The following is a 9,789-nucleotide window of genomic DNA, read 5'->3' as shown; positions in this document are numbered from 1 at the left end:
GACAGGGTAAGTCCGGTCATGAATGGAAATTCTTGCCGTGCAGATTCCAGTCGGCGTGATGAGGTGTCCTCCGGCGGCCCGAATTTGAGGGCCTTCCCATGCAGTTTTTACTTTCTTCAACTGGATGGCGATGTGTCCACTCATGACGGCATGTGTCCCTGTGTCAACTAAGGCGGTGACTGTGTGACCGTCGAGGTCGGTGGTTCTTCGTGTTGCATTACAGTTCGGTCTTGGCATGGGATCACGGCTGCGTCGCGTTGACCTGTGGCTGGTATGTGATGTCGTCAGGTCGTCTTTCATCGTCGTATTCTTTGCTTCCACACTTCGTCGGGACGGCGGCGTGTCGTTCTGTTGTCGAGGTAGTTTCTTCGGCATCTTCGTCGGCGGCGGAGGATCTTCGTCAGTTCGACGAACAGAAACCGTACCTCCATCGGTTGCTGCTTTTAGTTTTCTGGATACAGGCTCGCTGACCGGCCGCGGGCTGGGCCAGTGTACGGTCGGTGCTGCGGCGACAGGTAGCGGCCTGGTGATGGCGGACGAGACGGTCATCGAGGGCTCCACTGAGTGGTGGCGAGGTAGTCGATGATATCGCGAGGTCGTTCGCCCGGCGTGTTAACAGCGAACCCTCGCAGTCCCATCTCCCGGTATGGGCATCGGCGTTTGACTTGACCCGCTTCTCCGCAGTGGTAGCAGTGCGGGCGGTGGTCAAGAGCGCGCCAAATGTCCGTCTTCCTCGCGTAGCGGCGCTGGGCCACGGGCGGGCGTACTGACGGCGGCGGCGGTCGGCGACGTAATTGTTGCGTTAAAGGGCCCTGGCGCGGTCGTGCAGGGGGGCCTGGACGGCGGGTGACGGCGGCGTAGGTTATCGCTTCTGGTTGGGGCGGTGGTGATTCTGGTTGCACCTCAGGAACTCCAAGCGATCGGTGCACCTCTTCTTTCACGATGTCGGCGATCGAGGCCACTTGAGGATGCGACAAAGGCAAGACCTTGCGCAGTTCTTCGCGCACAATGACCCTGATGGTCCCGCGCAGATCGTCCGTGGCGAGTGCCACGGAAGATCTGCGCGGATCTGTGGGCGAACATGTGCCCACAAAGACAGGCTACACTTAAAGCACAACGATAGCGGCGAACACAGTCGGCGATCGTCGAAAATCGGATCAGCGGGTCTCCAAGCAAGTCCAGCGGCCTAAAGCAAGTGGCTATCCTGCACAACTGCTGTCATCCTTGATGGAAATTTTATTGCAAGAGGCTCGTTCCCCCAAGCAACAGCGCGAAGCGGGTGATGACTTAACGAAGACTGTTGCGATAGCGTATATACATGGTGTGTCCCATCGCATCAAGAAAGCCGCAGGCCGGGCTGGTGTAAATGTGGTGTTTACTGCGCCTAACAAGTTGGGAAGGATGTGCAAAAAAGTCAACGAAAGCCGGAGAACACCTGCACTGTGCAATAAGCAACGTGTCGCCAGGCCTGTAGATTGCAGTACCACTGTAGTGTATTCCATTCCCACCTCTTGCGGCCGCACGACAATGACATAGGGCAAACAGGACGTTAATATCAATGAACGTTTGCGTGAGCATGCGTACTCTGTCAAGATTACGACTGGCCGTAATCTGGCTGTTTTTTTGGCGCCATTTTAAATATGATAGGTTCTTTGGACTCTGCTCTTATTTTCGGCGTTGTGTGAAGACTGCCAGATAGCACGCCTCTTACATGCCTGCTCAAGAAAAATGTTCCTTTTACCTCAAGTCCTGCCCAGGCGTCTACCTTTTGAAAGGTCATCGCAGTACTCTGCGCCACCTGTGTTGGCTGACTTTGACACTATTCTTCTACCACGGAAGTCAGTACAGACGCCAACGGGCAGGTCATCGGTGATGTTCTTGCTCAATCTCAATGTGATGAGGACTGTGCTATTGCGTATACCAGCCACCTTCTTTCAACAGCTGAGCAGAATTATTCGGTTACATAGAGAGAAAGAGCCTCGCTCCTCTTTGGGCCATCGCAAAATTTCGTCTTTATCTGTACGGCAGACGTTTTACCGTCGTCACTGACCAATCATCTATGCTGGCTGACTTTGCTCAAAGATCCCGTAATGCCTTAGAGGCTGGGAATTATGGCTTCCAGAATATTCCTATACAGCCATTTACAAGTCTGACCATTTACACCGTGATGCCGACTGCCTTTTCCGGACCCAGTCGACCAAACGGAAGCTGCACCGAGTGACTACAGCTCTTGTGTTCTTGCCATCTCCGAACTCTTCAACATGGCTCCTGAACAACGCCGTGACCCAGTCCTACGCAAGATTATCGACCGTCTCTATTCCTAAGCACATTATGCCTGTTTGCACTCCTGTTTGTGCTACACACTGACATTTACATCGTCGCACTTAGCTTTCTGATGGTCCTGACCTCTCCTCTGTGATTCCGGCACATCTCCGCTCGACCGTTCTGGCCCAGCTTCATGATTCGTCAACAGTGGGGCATCTCGGCACTTCGCGCACATACGATCGCGCACGCCACCAGTTTTACTGGCCAGGCATGTCCCGCTCGGCGCGTGGTTACGTGGCCTCTAGTGGCCTTTGTCAGCGCCAGAAAAAGCCACCACTCCCACCTGCTGGCGGTTTCATCACGCTGGCCTCGACTTACTTGGCCCGTTTCATCTGGCTGTGAGGAAACATGCGTCGCCGTCGGCCGTACTATGCGACGCGGTTGGCGATCACCCATGCTCTTCCCACCAGCTGCGTGACTGACGTTGCGGACTGACGTTGTATCGCCCCTTGCCGCAGGCCACAACTCACTCTGCACGCAGCTCCAACCAAGAAGGAGGAAGTTAGCTACCGGTGGCGCAGCGTGCCCAGTGCTATATACAAAATAAAAAGCCAAGTTCAAAACCCAGCGCTGCCGGGGCTGGGTCTTCCTCGCATTAGCTTCGAAAGATTTGGCGACCCGTTAAAGAACATTCAGCTCCAACCCTCCGGCCTGAATCCTGCCGGCTCTACCGCTCTTCCTGTAGGTGACGACGCCCAGGAGGTCGCCCGACCTGGCGGTGCTCCGGTGGCCACGTTGCATCAACATCATATCAACCTGCCATCATTTTCGCCCAACAGCCCCAGCACCTGGCTCCTGCAGGTCGAGGCGCACTTCCGTCTCCGGCATATCAACCGTCAACAGACTAAATTCTTACATCTGGTGTCCTCACCTCCGGACGTCGCTGAAGACTTGGCGGATGTTATCACTTCGCCGGACCCGTACCATCACTTCGACATGTTGACGGCGGCTATCATTTCCCGTAAGTGAGAGTCTGAGCACAGCAGACTCCAGCAGCTCCTCACTGCTAGGGAGCTCGGTGACAGTCGTCTTCACAGCTCCATCGACGCAAGCGCCAGCTTCTTGGAGGTGCCTCTGCGTTTCAACAGGACAAGCAGTGCGAAAGGTGCATGTGCGAGAGGCGCACATCGCATGCCTCCTGCTCCCGTTAGTCGCCAGGACGAATTGGGTACTTGTTCGTTCTCGACGGAAAAAGCAGAACCGTATGACGGACGCGGCGAAGCCGAGCTCAGGTGCCCCGCGTAAACATCAACACACCGTCGTCCTTCGGCCTAAGCAGCCGTGCCGTATTATGGATGAGCAGTTCATACGTTTAGACAAAGTCATAACGCGCCACATTTTGGCTCATCTCGGTCTCTCTAAGGAAGACCAAATACCGGAGTTCTCGGTTCGCTACTTAAGTCAGAGCAATCAGCTCGCTGTCGACGCGTCCGCACCCGAGGTGCGCAACGCACTTCTCGCAATAGCGTCCTTGCCAATCCGTGGACAGGATGTGCCCTTTCAAGCATATGAAGCCATTGGTCCTAATCAAATCAGAGGCATTATTAGAAATGCTGGAGACATGACTTCTGAGGAACTAATGAACTCCTTGCATTGCCGCAAGTGCAAAATCCTGCAAGCACGCCCACTTGGTGACAAAGGTACTGCCATGGTCACATTTGAAGGTAACAGCCTACCCTACAAGGTCGGCCTGCGGTCATTTACTATCCCTGTCTTTCCGTACCGTGCACGAGTGGCCGTTTGTGACATATGTCACAAGACCGGGCACCACCAGGAGCAATGCCCCAACACTCTGGTAGCGAGATGCTCTACATGCGGTCTGCGGCAACACGAAGCGGGAACACAGTGCCCGAACGCAGAACCGAAGTGCCGTAGCTGTGGTGGTCCTCACTTGGCCACAGCCACAAACTGTCCAAAAAGACGACAAGTCAACAAGAAAATTGAACAAAAACGCAAGCCGGCTGCCCAGAGGCCACGTAGGAAATGGCAGACAGTGGGACGTCAGCACCGCTGTCCCGAGAGCGGAACTGAACAAAATTCATCTAGACCCATGCTAAAGGCAACGAACCAGAATTTCTACACCGGGCCACCGGTATCCCCAGCTACACAGTAAGAAGCCAGCGGAAAAGCCACCTTCGCGGATGTAGTTAGACAAGCGAACGCGCACTTACCAATCAGTTCCAGCAATAGCACAGCGCTTCCCTCAACCACAACATGCTCGTCCTCTGCGCTGCAACCACCCTCAGATGGAGTGGCGCAGCATACTCGCAGGGACCCAGCTCAGTTAACGGTGCTTACACCTCCCAGTGATAATCCATATCTCCCCCCCCCCCCCCCCCCCCGACGACACTTCACGATCTCGAGCGGCGTCTTGAAAATCGTATGGCGCAAATAGAGAAGTCCATCCAATCCATCAAGGTGTCCAACAGCTTATTAACAGGGCCATAGAAACATGCGTCCACACCATCATGGAGCGTATCATGCTTTCCGGCACTCTCCCTTTTGGCACAACCTCTCCGACACCCGCAGGAGCAACAGCAATGCGTGCGCCTTGGGTACCACCAAGCTTCATTGCTGCTGAAGCAACACAGCCTCACCATGTCTAGCTCTTCAAATTCATCACTATGGGCAACTATCCTGCATTAGAATTGTCGTTCTTTTCGTAACAAGAGGGCTGACATGATCACCCGGTTCTCCAGCAAGCGAGACAACACCAGTCCCTTGGTCATTGCCCTTCAAGAAGTCAACGACCTTGCGCTGAGCATAATCGGCTATGGCGGCTGCGCCCCGCCTGTAGAAGTCGCTGAACCCACGAAGACAGCATTGTACGTGCGACGGGGAACTACACACGTGCAATCAGACACGCAACCATGGTTCAGCGCTACTCTTAGCGTTGTCGGATGCCGGTTAGAAGTCTCATCACAGGGTACAATGCTCATCTTTTGCGTCCACCTGGTTCCCGAGAACACAAAGAATAAGGCAACTAGGGCACTGGTTGATCTCACCTTCATCTCTCACTTTAAGAATATTTATCCGCAAGACACCATATTGTAGTGCGGGGACTTTAACGCTCAGCACATCGCCTGGGGATACAACAAATGCAGCCCGCCCGGTCGGCGCATCATGCAAGATACCTCGGAGTACGGGCTGACACTCCTCAACATGCCTCAAGCACACACGAGGCTGGGACAGACAGTTCGCCAAGCAGACACATCACCAGATCTTACCTGGAGTACTCGTCCGCAGCTTTTTCGATGGGAGGTGCTGGACGATTGCATGGGGAGCGACCACTTACCTATCCTCATTAGCGTGGCCTGTGCTTTCGCACAGGCCACGCTAATCCGAAGATGAAGTCACACGCCACTACACGGCTAAGACACATAACACACTGGGACAAATACCGCGAGTTACTGCAGCAGCAGTCTCCAGCCAAGAACATTGACCATCTGGTATCACAGCTATGCGTAGCGAAGCGAAGAGCCACCAAACACTTACGGGTTCCCTCTGACCACCCAGAGACTGATAGACATCTGCTCACCTTATGGAATAGAAGGCACCGGATACTCGTTCAGTACAGGCGGCCTGGTCGCACTGCTCACCAAAAAGCACGGTTGCGCAAAATACAGCGTTTGATCGAAGAATATACGGCTATGCTCGCGTCAGACCGCTGGATGGGAATTTGCGAATCCATCAGTGGACAGACTCATACGTCCAAGGTTTGGGCCGTCCTGCGCTCTCTTCTCGGCCAGCGCAAGACCAACAACGACGCGGCTCGTGTGGCCCTTCGCGAAGGCATCAGCGCTCAGGAACTTGCCGAACAGGCCGCTGAACTGTTTTTCCCGCAGACGTCTCGCCCAACGGACACCACATACCAGAATGATGTACATTCTGAAGATAATGAAACACTTAACAGCCCCTTCATCATGATCGAGCTGGAGCATGCCTTGCAGCGTGCTAACGTACGTAGTGCTCCAGGGGTCGATGAGGTGGGCGTGGCTCATCTATGCAATCTGCCCCTTGAGCACAAGCACGCTCTTCTCGAAGAATTTAATTGAGTCTGGGATACCGGAATACTGCCCTCCACTTGGAAGTTTTATGTGGTCAAGCCCATTCCGAAGCCTGGTAAACCACCACATACCTTATCCAACCTCCGTCCGATCTCTTTGACCTCGTGTGTCTGTAAAGTAATGGAGAGCATGGACAACACACGCTTGATGTGGTACCTTGAAGATCGCGACCTTTTGGCTCCTACACTATGGATTTCGCCGTGGGCTATCAACACAGTATGTGCTAGCCCACCTAAAACAGGACTTCCTCGACTCTAATTCGATGCACCCATGAGCCGTTGTCGCAGTGGATATACGCAAGGCATTTGATTCCGTCCCCCATAACACTATCATGATCAAAGCACGTGCCCTTGGCATCAGAGGGAAGATGTACAACTGCATAGTGGGTTTCCTTGAAGAGCGAAGCTACCAAGTCGAACTTGTTCACGATGCCAGTGCCATACGAACCAACCACGTAGGCGTCCCCCAGGGCTCGGCTATTTCACCGACGCTGTTTAATACAGCTATGCAATAGCTACCTAAGCGCCTTGCCGATGTATCGGGCCTGAAACACGCGGTGTACACCGATGACGTCACCGTGTGGACGCATCAAGGGTGCATCGGGGAGCAGGAGGACGTCTTGCAACGAGCTCTCGACATTCGCGCCTATGCCACGGAAACGGGTTTACACACTGCCCCAGACAAAAAGAGTTTGTCGTCATTCATGGTGGCAGGTCTACCTTTGGAAAGCAGGAAGAAAAGCAGTCTTTTAAACTGTACATCGGTGACCAACCCATCACACGGAAATCTACTATCCGAATACTCGGTGTGCACCTAGACGAGAACTGCACAGCGAACACTTGGTTCCAATGCGTTACGAAGACCAGCAAACAAATTCTGCACGCTTTACGCAGAATCTCTACCCGCACCCGTGGAGTAAACGAACGTGAAATGCGGCAGTTCGCTCAAGCTTTTCTTATCTCCCGTATCATGTGCGGGCTGCCGTATCATCCAGTCAACCGCACACAGATGCACGCGCTCGACCGGTTACTTAACGAAGCCAAACGCATTGTAACTGGACTCCCGACGTACACAAGCCTCTAAGCGTTTAAAAGTTGTAGCAAACTTAACAACCTGTCCGAGCTCGTAGACATGCACATCTATACACAAGAGACGAGACTTTGCGCCACAAAAGCCGGGCGACACACACTCATGCTCCTCGGGTATGACGTCCACAAAATGCCCATTTTGCCCAACAACACGCCGCCGTGGGAAATCACGGCTCTCACCGATGGCAGGCCACTTCCTCTCAATATGGACCCTACTCAGCGAATGCGGCGCCTTGCATATGCCAATAGGCATGCCAAGACTATGAGTCCACTCTCCTTGACTGAACGCATCGTATACACGGACGCTGCACTACCTGCAGACGACGTTAGCAACACCTGTTATGCGACTGCGTGGTACGGCCAGACAAATGAAAATCAGAACCGCCGCCATCATATATCGGCAGAAGCAATGTCCAGCACCCGCGCTGAGCTAATGGCCATCCTAGATTATTTGGAGTGGGCCCTCGCAACTTCGTCTCAAACTGGCCCTGTTCACCATCATGTGTACACAGATTCCCAGGCTGCCCATCGGGCATGTGCTAATGTTATTTACACAGATCCCGTACTGCAAGAGATCCGGCACCAGGCACGCCTGCTCCGCGAATGCGGTCACGATGTTACCATTCACTGGGTCCCTGCGCACTGCGGTATCCCGGGAACGAGAAGGCTCATAGACTGGCGCGCGCTCATCTGTCTACCGCGCTAGCCAGAGCCTCAGATAATCCTTATCCTCTCCTAGCTACCACACCTGAGGTAGCAGACCAAACAACGACGTGCCGCCTACCTCGCAGCAGTGGGCAATCCACTCTCTATACCGTCACTTGCACCGAAGGTATTTACACGGCGAGAGTCAGTCTTGCTTCGTAGAATCCAGACAAGCACCCTCCTTACTCCTCACTTGTTGAACCGTTTCCACAAGGGTGGCACACCACCCCACGTAAGTGGGTTCTGTTCCATGTGCACATGTCGTGCTGATCTAAACCACCATTGTTGGGAGTGCCCCCTCTACACCCCACCAAGGCTTCGTGCCCTGGCCACCATACAGCGGGGACCCTGGCCTTCTCTGAGGACTTGGGCTTGCCCGGATACCACGTCTCCGGACCATGCCATCGAGCTCTGGCGAGCACTGCTGCTGTTCCTTCAGGACCCTGCAGCACCACCCGTCGGCGATCGGCTCCGCGACAGCCACAAGCGTCATGCGGTTCCCACTTAGCTGCCTTCAGGACGTTCATTAATAAAGCGGAGGCAGCCTTACCCTTTCCCTTTTGCAATAACGCCCATCCTCTTTCCACCGTAGTAACTTCGGCGCATTTTAATGTGGAATAAACGTGATTTCATTCATTCATCTGCGTGAGTTGTTCCTCCAGTGCCTCCAGCAGAACATGGTCCCAGTTCTCACGGCTGCGGGTGATGTGCCATTGGACAAGCCCGCTGAAATGGCTGACCGAGTTGCGCACTACTCGCGGGCCCCTAGCTTCAGCGCCATTACGACTGCGCATCCGGCTACTGGCTCAGCCTCTACGCTCGCGAACATAGAGGGCCGTCTGGACGCCCTTGTTAGACTTATCGATGACCTCGCGCCCTTCTCACGACGATCTTCGTCAAGGTTCCGATCACCCAGTCGCTCCCCGCCGCCCCCGCGCTCTACATAGCTTTAACTATCCGACGCGAGACGTGACAGCTCGTCTTCGGCTGTGTGCTGGTATCGCCGTGCATTCGGCAAGTTTGCTCGCAAATGAACCCGTCCGTGCTCCTGGTCGGGAAATGCTGCGACCAGCCACTGACGGCGGCAAGTGGTACTAGGCGAAGGACACGCCATTATTCTACATCTCTGACAAAATCAGTGGCGCTCACTTCCATGCCGACACAGGAGCCCAGGTCAGCGTCATACCGGCCTCTTCTGCAGATCGTCGTCGCAACGAACAGACCTGCCGGCTCCAAGCGATAAACAACTCCGCCATCCAGACATACAGCCAACAACGGTATCTTGCACTTAACCTTCGATTGTGCAGTACGTTTCGCTGGATTTTCGTACTTGCTGATATCTCGCAAGCTATTATCTGCGCTGACTTCCTCAGTTTCTCCAACCTTGCGGTAGACATGCATGCTCATCGCCTCATCGATCTCAGCACGCGCCTCTCCATCAGCGGTGCAATCTGCACCACCTCGCCGGCGGGGCTTCGAGCTCTCGCACCCGCTTCGCCGTACAAAAAATTCTCGCTTATTTTTCAGTCTTACGAAGCCGCATACCAGACAGTCACCGTTGAAGCCCTCGATCACTAACCACATCGTGACCGCTGGAATCCCCG

At 54.3% G+C, this 9,789-nt stretch overlaps 1 pseudogene; it reads left to right on the top strand.

The window, feature by feature from the left end:
* Window positions 1-6,723: 6,723 nt before the first annotated feature.
* LOC126538369 (uncharacterized) lies at window positions 6,724-8,693 on the top strand (annotated as a pseudogene).
* Window positions 8,694-9,789: the final 1,096 nt, after the last annotated feature.

The sequence above is a fragment of the Dermacentor andersoni genome, chromosome 4 (assembly GCF_023375885.2).
Source record: "Dermacentor andersoni chromosome 4, qqDerAnde1_hic_scaffold, whole genome shotgun sequence".
In the NCBI taxonomy this organism is placed as follows: domain Eukaryota; kingdom Metazoa; phylum Arthropoda; class Arachnida; order Ixodida; family Ixodidae; genus Dermacentor; species Dermacentor andersoni.
This window is presented reverse-complemented; position numbering and strand designations above follow the sequence as displayed.